This window comes from Canis lupus, chromosome 36 (assembly GCF_048164855.1).
Source record: "Canis lupus baileyi chromosome 36, mCanLup2.hap1, whole genome shotgun sequence".
NCBI classification, from domain to species: Eukaryota; Metazoa; Chordata; class Mammalia; order Carnivora; family Canidae; genus Canis; species Canis lupus.
Genome location: NC_132873.1, coordinates 8,081,996 through 8,096,739, shown reverse-complemented (window position 1 = coordinate 8,096,739; position 14,744 = coordinate 8,081,996).

Sequence of the window (14,744 nt, the reverse complement as noted above, 5' to 3'; positions counted from 1 at the left end):
CACAGGCTGAACAAGTCGTGAACCTCAACCTTACCAATGTCTGGTCTTTGCTTCTCCAGTAGCTGCATTTCCTCTTTTAAAGGCATGACCAAAGAACACAAAACCAGAAACCTTCATTGCTCCAGCCAACCCATCCAAGGGAGGAATACAGAGACTCCTTTCAGCAGACCCGACTTCTGTTAGAAAATCTGGATGTGGCAGGCAATGTTACATCTCTCATTTTTTTTTCTAAAATCATCTTCTCCTTTATACCCCTCAGAGTTTTAACTTTAAAAATCTCCTCTATTAAATATAATGGCATATTATATTTAATATAAATCCTCTATTAATATAAATGGCATATATACAGGCAAGCATACACACGTGGTATCTGGGCTGTATTTCAAGTAGAAGAATCAAGAAAAACCAAGGCCCAAATATCTGCAGTGAATTAAGAGCATGGTTAAAAGTCATTCCAATAAAATCAAACTATATTTAGCATATCCAGGGAAAATACTACTGTAAGATTATAACTTTATAGCATTGCATTATTTGCTCTAGACTTTTGCCCCAAAATATGGTTCTTAAATAAAAATAATATGGAAATTTCTTTTAAAAGAAGTTCAGCTTAGGGGCACTTGGGTGGCTCAGGCTCAGAGGGTGCCCCCTCTGAGGTTCATGTTTGAACCCAACTCTTGATTTCGGCTCAGGTCAATATCTCAGGGTCATGAGATAGAGTCCCACACTGGGTTGTGCACTGGCCTGGGTGTGCAGCCTGTTAAAATGATCTCTCTCCCTCTCTCTCTGCTCCTCTTTCTTCAACCACAAAAATAATGATAATAGTGAAATAAATAAAATTAAAATTAAAAAATAAAAAATTCAGCTTAAAAGATGGAGGTGAGCTATATGAACACTACACATGCATATCTGAAAACCTACATACACACTTGCTTCCAAAGCTGTGGTTCCATTCTCATAAACTTTTGAAACTATTTAAACAGCTCATTAAAGCTAATAGGCTTGCAGCTCATTGCAAGCCTATTAAAAGAGGAAAACAAATAGGAATATATAGGTATACCAATCTCACCAAATATCTCACCTCTAAATAAATAGAAAAGGATGGTGTACTTTATTGAAGCTCACAGGCTCCCCAGCTTCATATCCACATCCATTTTTCCCACACTTTGATTAGAGTAAGAACCATCCACTTCCACCTCTCCACACTTTAAAGTTCATTTCACTTTATAAAGCACTTACCAAAAAAAATTAATAATAATAAAATAAAAATTAAAAAATAAAGCACTTACTGAGCACCTAGAAGTACAGCACAAGGCTAAATGCTGATGGAAACATAAAAGTACAAAAGGCAGTCATCAGCTTCCAGGAAGCTGACATCCTGTAGAGAGAAAAATCACAACACCCTCGGGTCTGTTTTCCACAGTGTGCTCCCAGGAACACACACTCCTTGATTTAACAGTTTTTACATGAAACACCAGCTTTCAAGCAAATAGGTTTGAGAATTACAAAGTTAAACAAAGTTAAATAATTTTCTCTTTATCTAGAATCTCTCAGAAAGTTGCTGGGCAACTGTGAGTTATGAAGCTGCAAGATAAGGGTGCATGATGCAGTACCTCCTGGGCTAGACTACTTGATTGTGAGGCCATTTTTTAAAATTTATTTTTATTGGTGTTCAATTTACCAACATACAGAATAACCCCCAGTGCCTGTCACCCATTCACTCCCACCCCCCACCCTCCTCCCCTTCTACCACCCCTAGTTCATTTCCCAGAGTTAGGAGTCTTTACATTCTGTCTCATTTTTATATGCCTCAACTTCCACCAACCACGCTCAGGCAAACACTGGGTTAGGTGAGTAAAGACTTATTGTCTGTTCCATTCATTTGGGAAGTTTAGAGGATAGAGACCACATGGAATGTTAGAGAAGGACTTCCCAGGGAGATTGAATTCAAACTGAATCCTGAGCTGAACTCAAAAAGAAGAAAGGAATTTGGGTAAACACAGGAAAAGGAAAGGAAAGGAAAGAAAAAAAGACAAGAGAGAGATTTTTGAAGAGAAAAGACATGAATCCACTAAATCTTACAGCCAAGTGTGAGCATAGCATATTTAGAAGTCAGTAAAGAGAAGAGTCTTACTAGAGAGAAAGACTCATGTTGGGGAATGGCAGCATGAAAATAAAAACCTGAAAATACTGAAAGTACTAATCTGCTGTTAGTTTTTCTAATTCTCCTGACAACTGACAGATAGGCATTACTGTGATCATTTTGCAGCTAAGGAAACTGAGACCTGGAGAGAGCAAGAAACTTTCCCAAGGTCTCAAAGCCAGTAAATAGCCAAGCTGGGATTTGAACCCAAGTAGTGGAAATAAATTGGGGAGGACTTTATAAGACCAAAATGGAGTGGTTCTTATTCTTATGTTAGAGATAGTAGAAGTTTGCAAGTACAAGAGATTTCTCAGAAGGAGATTGATGTGAAACTGGTATTTTAGGAAGATAAGCTCAGCAATGGTGATCAGAACAGATTAAAGGAGGAAGGAAACAAAATCTGGGATGGCTTTTGGAGATTGTTTCAGTGATTGGACAAGAAGACACATGAGACTGTACAGGCATGGTGTCAAATGGGGGTGGCTAGCGGCACTTGGTGATGGATTGAACGTTAGTGTAGTGTAAGGGGAGGGAAGAATCCAAGATGGTTTCCCTATTCCTTTCTTGACCTCTCTTCACCTCAGTGAAGGTGTAAAAATGGGCTATTGGGATGGCTGAAGAGAGAAACAAAGAGCTCAGCAATCTGGCATTTGGCAGAGTTCCGTGATACACAGCCTGGGGCTGGGTTATCACAAAGGATTCAAATACACTGGTGCATAGATGTGATTACTCCACCAGCAACTATTCAAAACTGTGATTTCTATCCTTCAGGGGTTCCAAACTTTTCTTTTAAAGGAGTGTCTTTATTCTCAAATCCAGCTGAGAACCACTTGTTTAAAAGTCAAGGTGGAAGTGTCTACAGTTCTAGTCTTAAGCCAAATGCTCTTGACCAAGCTCCTTCAACTTTTTAAGCTCCAGTCTCTTATCTTCAAAATGGAAGCTTATTAAAGGCAGTAAATTCGATAATTCTCATAATCAGCACCAAATGACAGATCTTTGGCTATTCGTCTTTGGAATAAGCAGTTTTCTCACTCTTCCCACCTCTCATCTCTAGACAACGTATATGCATATATGAAAACCCTCATAGTCCTCTGACACAAATCCTATCTTTATTCCAGGTTCCAGGCCTTTCAGCCAGGCTACATAGAGTGGTGACAATTAGGTTGTGATGAAGAGCTAATTTCCTTCTAACACAAGGGAAGTTGTGTCTGACATTTACTAGATACACCAGCCTTTGCAGGGAAGTCAGAGCATTTATGCTTTCACATAGATATGTGAGTGAACTGAGACCCAACACATAGTAAATGCCTAAATCTCAATTATAATGTCTCCATCCCTTTTGCTTATTAGTAAAAACATCTGTCTATAAATGTGCAATGACTGCACTAAAAGGGTATAAATTTTCCATGGAATGGTCATACAAGCATTAAAAAGCTCTGGTCAAGTCATATTAATTTGTTTTGCTGAGTTCACCTTTTTCCTCCTCATAGAGACTACAAGACCATGCTTTTTGGTTGACTACAAACAGAAATCTTGGAGGGCCCAAATATGGAGTTAATTTCTATAACCAAAATCATGCCAACATTTCCAAACTTCTTTACCAATTTATGCCTTCACAAGCCTTTCAAATGAAAAGTGAAAACGTCTGAGATCAAGAAAGCTATAAAGTGACTACAAAAGGTCAGAGACCTTGGCTGGGAATCCACAGGATATGCATGGAGTGAGTATTGCCAGAATTATCGAGCTGGACATATCACTCTTGCTGTTTCCTCACATGAGTCCAGCAAGGTGCTGCATTATGTCAACTGCATGAGTCAACCCCCACAGGAATCTGGTCAAATGGAAAACAGATAGTGTATGGGCCACAGTGAGTACTGCTTCACACTATTCTCTCCCTGGAAATGAGAATAGGACTGTGGCCAGGATGGGGGTTTAGGGGTAGGGATGAAAGAGAGCCAACTGATTCTGAAACAGTCAAGAAGCCTGGGGTCCATCTGTCAGAATGGAATTCATCATGAGCACTAAATGATGACATGTGCTTTCTTTTGGAGTGGGGCAAGGATGGAGCTGGAAGGATCTTGGTATTACCCAAAAGCAGATCCCAAGAAAATGATTTGAATGCAAGCAATTAAGTGAAAGAAGAGCCTTGGAAGAACCAGAAGAAAAATGGAAAAGTGAGCAAGGGAGAAAAATATAGTACATAGTACAAGATGTTGTGTATATCTGAGATTTAAACTGTCTGGGTACATCTAGGATACAGGGTGGATGGCATCTCGAAGTTGTCCTACCAAAGGGTGTAGATTATCCTCCCAGCAGTCATCATTGATGAGGACTGCTCCAGGTGCATTAACTCCCTGGCCAAGAGAAAGCCCCTAAGCAGAGTCATACTGCTTACAGAGAAACACTGCCATCCACATGCACTGAGGAGACCAATGCCAAGGAGACATGGGTGGGGTTCCAACATATCTGCTAAAGTCAACTGAAGAAGTTGTGGACATAATTAAAAACCAACAGGAGAACATTGAAGGGGCAAAGCACAGAGGATTTTTAGGACAGTGAAAATACCATGTATGACACTAGAGTGGCGGACACATAGCCTTATACATTTGTCCAAACTCATAGAATGTACAACACCAAGAGTGAATCCTAATGTAAACTATGGACTCTGGGGGGTTTACAGTATGTCAATGGAGGTTCATCAATTGCAATAAATGTACCACTCTGGTGGGGGATGTTGATAATGGGGGAGGTTGTATATGTTTGGGGCAGGGGTATACAGGATATCTCTGTACCCTCTTCCAATTGTGCTGTGAAGCCAAAACTTCTCTAAAAGGATAAAATCTTTAAGATGAAATAGTAATGAGAAGCTCGTAATTCTTTCAAATGTCATCCAGCTCCAGTAAATATCCTCTGAAGGAATGGCAGTCTTTCAAAAATCTGATAGTTGGGGACAGAGCTAAAACCAGCTTTTCCTGGGTGTGGTTATTATGTTCCATCCCCCGCACCACCACACTTGAATTACTACAGTAGCTGTCAGGCCTGCCTGCTTCTCACCTCTCCTATACACAGTGACCTGGTGGGTCAATCAAGTGAACAATATATTAATAAAGACCATAAATACATTCAGTTAAAAGTTCAATGCAATACAGCCATTGTACTTTTATAAGTCTTTTTGTAAAAATGAATCTACAAATCCAAAAGAATCCTTTGTCACACCTTACATCCCAAATTGGATGTAACAAACTGTGATCACAATATGAAACAATTTCCAGAATATATTGTTAAGTTAGAAGACAAACACACACACACAAACAACAGAAAAAAACATGGCACAACCGGTGTGTAATGCATGCTGCCATTTGTGTAAAAAGAAGGGACTAGAGAATAAAAGATTGATGAATAGACTGATAGCTAAGCAGGTAGATATGTAAAAATATACAGGGACATACAAATATGCATGTCTAGACAGAGTATCTCTGGAAGGATGCTCAGGAAACTAAATCCTTCCCTTCTGGGGAAGGGAAATGAAAAATAAAGAGGAAGGGAAAAATTTCACCATTTATCATTGTATATTATTTAAATTCTTATCATGTGCATGCATTAACTTTTTTCTTTGAATTGTGTGAGACAGTTAAAATGGAAGGCAAAGGAATAATAAATATAGTCCCTGTTTGTAGCCTGCACTAGTTGCTCTCAAATGGGCAACATGTATTCCCCAAATTTTCAGGCTGCTCCTCTGATTAGTGCTTTTCTCATTGCTGTTGCTTCTTCCTACCACGCCCAGGGAAGTCTCACTTCCACGGAGAAATACCCCCTAAAAATCCAGACTAATTTGATCCACCACCACCACCACCAAATCCTACAACCTTTATTTCACAGCAAGGACACTGAATCTGGACAATAGGAGAGAGGCAACTATTGGTGTTCCCTATGCCACATGCCTCCAGTAGAGGTGCTAAATGGAACCTGGGAATCATTTTCTTTTAACTACCTTTTAATAGTAGGGTATGCATAGGAGCTGAAGAGCCTTTTGTGTAGTACAGAAGTTGTCTACCAAGGGCAGCATTCACCAATCCCAGCAATCTTCAGCTAAACCAGGGAATCATAGGACAGCAAGAACCCCCCTGGTATCTCTTCAAAGTGTCGAAAGCTCACTTTAGAGAGTATATACCACAAAGAGAGAGTTGGAAGAGGAAAGGAGATAATTAAAGCATGGGCAGACCTCTGATCTATACAGGAGACCACTCCGGTGATTCAGAGAAGTGGCCTAGAATCCACAGTACAACAGCCTATAGGAAACGAAAGGATTTGGGGAGCATTTTCCAATGACTGGAGGTCCTTCTGTTTTCTAGACCCAGTAAAATATGTGGACATTTGGAGAATGAAATTGGGACATGCTAAATGGCTGTGGAAGAGAAGGAGGAAGGCAACTGAGGGCTGGGGAGGGGATGAAGGGCAACTGTGGGACCCCAGGTAGAAAAAAAAAAGATACCATCAATGCAGAAGGGGAGAAGAAACCTCTCCTTTAATAGCATGGCAGGAAAAAGTAGACTTTGGAAAACAGGTCAAAAGGATAAGAATTTGTAAGGAATTTGCTCATCAGCGTATAAGCTGGCAAAACCTTCAGGGAAATCTACATTACTAATCAACGTCTCCTACTATAGACTGAATCTTTGTGTCCCTCCCACCCCCTGCAAAACCCACATGTTAAATCTGAACACCCAGTGTGATGGCATTTGGAGGTGGGGTCTTTGCAAGGAATTGAGGTATCCTTATAAAAGAGACCCCAGAGAGAGCCCTCACCCCTTCCACCATGTGAGGACACAGTGAGAATGTGGCCATCTATGAATCAGGAAGCGTGTGTTCACCAGACATTGAACCTTTCAGCGCCTTGAGCTTGACTTCTCAGCCTCCAGAACTATAAGAAACAGATTCCTGTTGTTTATAAGCCACCAAGTCTATGGTATTCTTATAGCAGCCCGAATGGACTAAGACATCTCCCTGGCTGGCCCTTACTCTTAAGTCTTTTTTTTTTTTTTTTTCACCTTTTCCATATTTCAGGTACTGGAGATCGAACTCTGTTAAAATTCAGGGTCTTGAAATCCCAAATCCTTTGCCTTTTGTTTCACTATTAGTGAGCGTACCTCCTTCTTGGTAGACAAGCAAATCTCTATATCAGAGTTTCTTCGTGAAGATATATAATCATTTATCCTCTTCGATTAGAAAATATAGTTGTTTGCCCAGCTCTTTTTTATAGATGAAAATGCAACAGACTTGAGAGAGCTGCTAAGTTACAAGTCAACATGCATTTCCATCAAGCTTCATACCATTCAAACATGTCTATATTTTTCTTCTCTCTTTGCTTCTAAAATCTTCATTTTATCCAAATGAAGCAGTTGGGGGTTCTGAAGCTGTTTCGTGCTCAATATAAAATTTACTTCTGTCCAAGTCTTTACTTTTCTGGCCTTGGTACTGGGTTTACAGTTCCCTTAGAAAGAGAGCTATCCAACTATTTTTGGAAAAACAATGCATTTTGGTAATCTACCAGAATGATTCCATGTTAGAGTTATTACAGCTTTTCAGATATCCAACTCCTTGTGCAGGACAAACTAAAACTAAACAACTAAGTAGGAACACCAGAGGCACCCATTCCACTGTCACAATTGTGGAAATAAGGTGCCCAATTGTCACCTTATTGAACACATACTGCCAACCAACTCAGTAATACTGAAATTCTTTTGGACTTTTGGGTCATTGTCTATCATTTTAGAGCAGTATCTATTGTTTATAAAAATTGAAGTTTGAGTCATGGTAGGTTAACATAAGGGACTTTTGGAACTTGAACAAAAAAATTTTCTAGGGCAACATAAAAAATATAAAGTCACTTCTTAGCTATTTCCTTCTTCAGTCTGTCAGAAACATTCTGTATAATTTCTTCTTCCTTTGCAATGTTATTCAAATAACTAGAGATCTGGGGCATTTTCTCAAGTAATAAAAATATGAGAACTACAGCCTGGGGAAGTGGAGAGAGGGTATAATTGTACATGAAAGTACAGCATTTGGCACAGAGTAAACCATCAATAGTGTTTACTGAATCTAGTATAATGACAAGAAGGTCGAAAAGAACAATACAAGAAATTGAGTTGAAAATTAAGAAACAATCATTTCTGAATAGGAAACTAACTGAGCATAAAGGACACTCCCTTCCTGTCATTCTGGTTTCAAAAGTCTTTAAGCAGAAACAAGGTCCTAATCCTATACTGATGATGCCTGAATCCCTTTGCCCTCAGACCCGTCTGCAATCTCCTCTGGCCTGCAATGGGACCTGGATACAAGGCATGGACGAACAGAATGGCCAATGAGATGCAGTACTGTAGGAGTTAGTAATGGGAGACTAGACCATAATAAGGCATGGAAGAGATTGGAAGACAAAGCACTTTTGTTTCCATTTAAAATATACTCTAGGGGCACCTGGGAGGGTTCCTTCAGTTAAGTGTCCAACTCTTGATTTCAGCTCAGGTCTTGATCTCAGGGTGGTGAGTTCAAGCCCCGAGTTGGCTCCACACTGGACAGAAGGGGCAAAAGAAAAAACGGAGAGAGAGAAACCAGCCATAAGTGACTCTTAACAATAGAGAACAAACTGAGGGTTGATTGAGGGAGGTGGGTGGGATGGGCTAGATGGGTGTTGGGTGTTAAGGAGGGCACTCTTTGTGATGATCACTGGGTGCTGTATGTAGGTGATGAATCACTGGCTTCTACTCCAGAAACCAATATTACAGTAAATATTAACTTAAACATTTAAATAAGAAAATAAATAAAATAAAATATACTCTACAATCCATGGTCCAACTGGATAAAGATACCTAGTCCTCATATAAAAAAGAAAAAGATTAAATAAACATAAATTCTACCTTTTCTATCCTTCCTTGATCCCAGACCAATCCTAAAGTGGGACCTAGAGAAGAATAAGTAAGGCCTCCAAATAAAGGCTGGGAATGGGTAGATGAGTGGAAATTTTTTCTAGACTCAGGAAAGGCCTAGATATCCCTAAAATATCCTTTGGGCCCTTCCTGCACAAAATCATAAAACAGACAACAAAAATAAGTTCTTTATCCTTCAAGACTAAACCCTTGACAGGGATGTGTCAATGGGAAGAGTTTAGGATCCCACCAGCCTAGACCCAAACCATTAGCGATTCTGCATCCCTCCAACCTAGAATATAGGGAGGGCTTGCTGTTTAGAAACATGGTGCTCTGTTTCCTCTCTCTGGATAGGAAGAGAAAAGCTTTCGTTCCCAAAAAGGTATGGTGGATGTTAAGAGGAAAGAAGAAAAAGAAACAAGAATTCATGTTGAAAACATAACTATTGGTTATACTACCTCTCAGATACCCTGACATTAAACTGATGTAAGCAAGATGAGAGCAAAACTCCGCCACTCAAAGTCTGCACCCAAAGTACATCTCTGTATTCTCGTAGCCTACTCAGCTGCCTCATAGCACTCATTACACTGCATTATATGGGACCTGTCGTCCTGTTAGACTTCATGGGGCAAAAGGATACTCTCAGTAAATGTTGCAGAGTCAATAAATAAATGTGCAAATCCACAAAATCTCGCAACAAAAGAGCAGCAAAATCTCACTTAAACTTCTGATCTGCTGCATAGAATCATTCCTTTCATTGTTGTGCTGCTCATTGGATGGAGTTCATGCCTTCTACGTGAACATTTAATTATCCATCCATTCATCCATATGGAATGAATTTTCTGAGTGCCTACCACATGGAAGTCACTGTGTTAGGCACTACAACACTAAGGGCAAGCAAAAACATCACATGTTCAAAACACTACAGCAAGCTTTCTCTATTTTTTCACAAAGTTGAAATAAAAGGAGAGCAAAATATAAGAAGTTAAATAATGGATAGTAGCTGCCAGACAGAGGACCAGAGATATGCTCAAGGGAGAAATAAATATCTTTCAAAGGTGACTTGAAAAGAAGGGCACTGCCAACACACACACACTAAGTCCAAGAAAAGACATTCTAGAAAGCAGAGAGTTATAAAATAGTCCCTCAGCAGGGAGAAAAGCCGAGTCAGCCAACTCATTCCTATATTGCTGAGGGAAAGGAACGAGGGTGCCTGACTTGTCTACATCCTCTCTGAGAAAGTCCAGCTGTTCCCTGGACAGCAGAACGCCTGCCCCAGGAGCAAAGTTGAGCCTTGCAGACTGATTAATAGAACAGGAACAGTTAGAGAATAAACACAGAGCTCAAGAATGTTCCACCATGTACTATGCAGTCAGGGGAGTGCTGTTGCTCTTTTAATATAAAGCTATCATCCGTAGTTGTTTCTAAATACACAGATGTTGTAGCCTCTTCTCAGAGGGGATCTATCTTCTTGTGGACACCCAATCTGCATTTCGTAACAGAACATCTCACGATATTCCAAGAGATTCTCCATAGAAGACAGAGACCTGAAGAACTATTGCTTTTATAACATTCTACTTTCTTTTTAATGAGCTTTGATTGATCCATGCACCTGCTGTATAGATACCCCCATTCATCCAAACTGACTTTCCAAGTTTCAAGCAAAATTGTACCTTCAAAGCTTAGCTTAACACTTGATTTTAAAAGGAATTGATGCCAACTGGAGGACCCTGATCATCAGAGAATTGTTTGTACAAAAATTCTCATAGTAGGATTCTGAGCTGGCAGAAAGAACAACAGTGAATGGCATGAAAGACTGAACATTGGAGGTATTTCAAAATGGTATCTAAGTGTAATGCTGACATGGTGTGGATTTTGATCCTTAAGTCCTAATTAAGCCACCTGTCTGTGAAAGAGCTCCGTGAAAACTCCTCACAGAGAAAAGAAACACACTGGCTACCTTCACTCTTAAATGGTTGAGTAATTCTTTCTAGATCAGTCAAGAACTGAGAAAATTTACTAGCGGTAAGACTTAGTATGTGCCTATAACAAGGGGATAAATGAATTTTTGTCCTCTTTCACTTAACAGCTATGTCATTTAGGGCAGGTCATAAAACCTCCCTGGGAAAGTTAGATTAGATTAGGACCCCTTGGGACACATTTGGAGGACATCCAAGGATGAGAAAATGACAAATTTAACCTAAAATCCAGATTTCTGACTTAGATCTAAAAAATTTAAAACCTTAGACATTCCCACATGGCACTAATCAGCTGAGGACATGCACTTATAAGTTGACTATGGTTGCCACTACCTTCTATTGTCTTCACCTGCCACATTTTTCTCCTATGTGTGACCTCCTGGTCTGGGTGGTCATTTGTATTTAAACTTCCTACCCTGTTTTACTAAATTCCATTCCAGAGCTGACATTTTAAAACTCCAGGAGGCATTTTAAACATAATATGTATGACTTCATACAAATGTTTCCTGGTGACTCAGACAAACAGGCCAGTATTTAGAGGGTAGAGACAAAGGCATTAGTGAAGCAAAGACTGCATAATAAAACAGTCTGCCCAGAACTGCTCAAAATACATTTGTTCAAGTTCATGACAATGTTTGCCTGAAGATTTCTCTCCTGAAGATTTATATGATTTATATGATTCTTTGGTATGAATTGGAAACAATCAGTTCCAGCTCAATGGCTTTAAAATAAACTAAAAGAAACGTATTAGATGTGAAGTGAAGGGTGTGGGGCAGGTTAGAGGGGGACAGTGACAAGAATCATGAGCAAAGAGTGCCTGAGTCACTGAGGACCTTGAGCTTAATACGAAAAGCCAAACTAAAAGCCAAACTATTTCTGACTTGAAGCGTAGTTCCTTCCCTACCATTCCCCTCTTTCTCTTTATTTCTTCCAAATTATATTTCTGTTGCAGGAACTATGGAGAAGTATATCAGGCAGCATAAATCAGACTATCCTGAGATAACAAATAGATGCCCTAATCTCAAGAGCTCAACACTATAAGGTTTATCTCCAAATCAAGTCATAGTTTGACACGGGTTGAGTAAGTCTCCTGTAAAGCTTTTCTCTGAGGTTGGCTCAGGTACCCCATGATACTTCTTTTGGTTACACCATCTAAAATAAGATGCTCCCAATACTGTGGAAAGGAGATGCTGGAGGATCACATGAGATCTTCTTCAGAACCGGGCTTTGAAGTGGACTATATAACTTCTGCCCAAGTTCCATTGACCAAACACAGTCATATGGCCCCAAAGAAATTACAGTGAGGCTGAGCCACGTAGTCTTCTTATGTGGACACATCACATTGACTCAACCAAACAGAGCTAAGTATGTCCAGCAGCCATATGTGAGCAATAGAGAGTGGAAGGTATTACCATGAGCCAATAAACAACTTCATCTATGTCACAATTTGGATTTTAGCCAGTCTTGGATGTACGACAGAGGAAAATAGGAAAATAGATAGATGGGGCTGATTGTGATGATGGGCCCAGAGGTCAGATGGGATCCGAAGAGGAATATAAGAAAGGAATAATCTTTCTTTTTGCATGGCATCAAATCTCTGGCATCGAGGGGTGTACTACAGCTTCAGAGTCAGGACTACAAGGGAAAAGTATAATTTTCTCTGCTGAGTAGGGCCTCCAAACTTGGTTATAATATGATAATTGGAGAGAACCAGCTTCGGGGAACCTGTCAGTTCTCTCTTATTCTAAATAAGGATAACCTAGTCCCTGTTCAGGCACAGAAGCTAACTTTCCTGAGGCCCATCTAGCACTGGATCGTAGACCCAAACTGTGAGATCCATTATCCTGTAAATTGCCTTATCATCAGCTTGGCTTCAACATGGAAATACACAGAGCAATATATATTCATTGGAGTTTACCTGGAGTTACATGTAGGAAACTCCAGAGCAGAGTTTGCCAAAGGCAATTAGTCAAGCAGTGTAGATTTTTCCAAATCTCAGGTTGTCCCCATGGAACAGAAATTCACAAATTAACCAGTAAATTTTTTTAATGAACAGTTACTGTGTAAATTAAAAAACAAGCCTCCCTTCTATTTGTTGACAGCCGCTAAAAATAAAACTAAAAACACAAGCTACGAACTGGGAGATATTTACTATACAGAACTAACAAAGGAATAGTATCCATAATATATAGTGAACTGCTACAAATACATTTTTAAAAAGTCAAACAATCCAATAGAAAATGGACAAAAGCTCCACACAGACATTTCACTAAGAAGGAAGCACAAAAGATCATAGGTATGTAAAGGACATTGACTTCATTTGTAATCAGGGAATGTAAATTTAAACCACAAAAAGATTCCTTTTATACCCATCAGATTGTCAAAAATTATCAAGTCTTTATTCTCTCACGATAATTAGTACACACTATTAAAGACTATGTAAATTGATAAACCCACTTTGGAAAATACTTTGACATCACCTAGAAAAGTTGAGGATGTATATACCATATAGTTAGGCACTTATTTTCCTAAGTATATTTCTTAAAGCTATTCCTGCCCATGAGATATGTGTAAGAATATTCGGAGCAGGGGTACCTGGGTGGCTCAGTCAGTTAAGAGTTAAGAGGCTGCCCTTGGCTCAGGTCATGATCCCAGAGCCCCGGGACCCGCTCAGGGAGGAGCCTGTTCTCCCTCCGCCCCTCATCCTGCCCCTTCTCTCACTCACTCTCTCTCTTCTCTCAAATAAATAAATAAAATCTTTAAAAAAAATATTCAGAGCAGCAGCATCAATCAAAATAGAAAAATGCTGGACACAAACTAAGTGTCCCCAGACAAGGAAATGAACAAACTAATTATGATATATTCATGAAATGTGCAACACAATTATTGTATTAATGCAACATCATAGTGAAAATGAATAGACTACAGGTACAAGATAGTATGAAAATGAGTAAACTACAGGTCTCAATGTGGAAAAATCTCTGCACATGATGCTGAACAGAAAAAGCAAGTTCCAGAGGAATATTATATATCTAAAGCTCAAAAAGCATACAAAACAAAGCCATATATGTTCCTAAGTTAAAAAGCTGTGGTAAAGCGAAGGAATCTTAAACACAAAAATCAGAAGGCTCTGAGAAGGGGCAGGAGTAAGGGGAGGCTTATAATCCGAAAATCACTTGTTTACAAGGTGTTTCAGATTTGTTGTTGATTTCTCTTTCCTTATAACTTTGTGTGTACACAAGTACTTCATCAGTCCCCTCTCAACTGCACATATACAATATCTACACTCCCTCATATACATGATACACTTCAAAATACATATTTTTTCCTATGCTACTGTGGCACACTCTGTTATTCATCCAATACTCTTTCTCCCTTCTCTTCCTTACTAAAAGCACTTCTCTTTTGTTTAGCATACCTTCCCCCCAAACAGATTACCTCTAACCCAAAACGTTTCTTATTTTTCCAACTTCCCCTGCAGATGGGGGTGGCCATGGCATGATCATTAAGTTATTCAGGCAGTATGCAGAGGGCCTTCTGGGAAAGATTTTATTTTATCAGTCAGGGACGGATGGAGTTTGCACTATCTTTTCTCCTTATTCTGGACATCCATGGCCGCCTAATAAACCACCTCTAATTTGGTAGAAAACAGCAGCCACTTCATTTTGCTCAGAAATGAATTCTGTGAGTCAAGAATTTGTACCG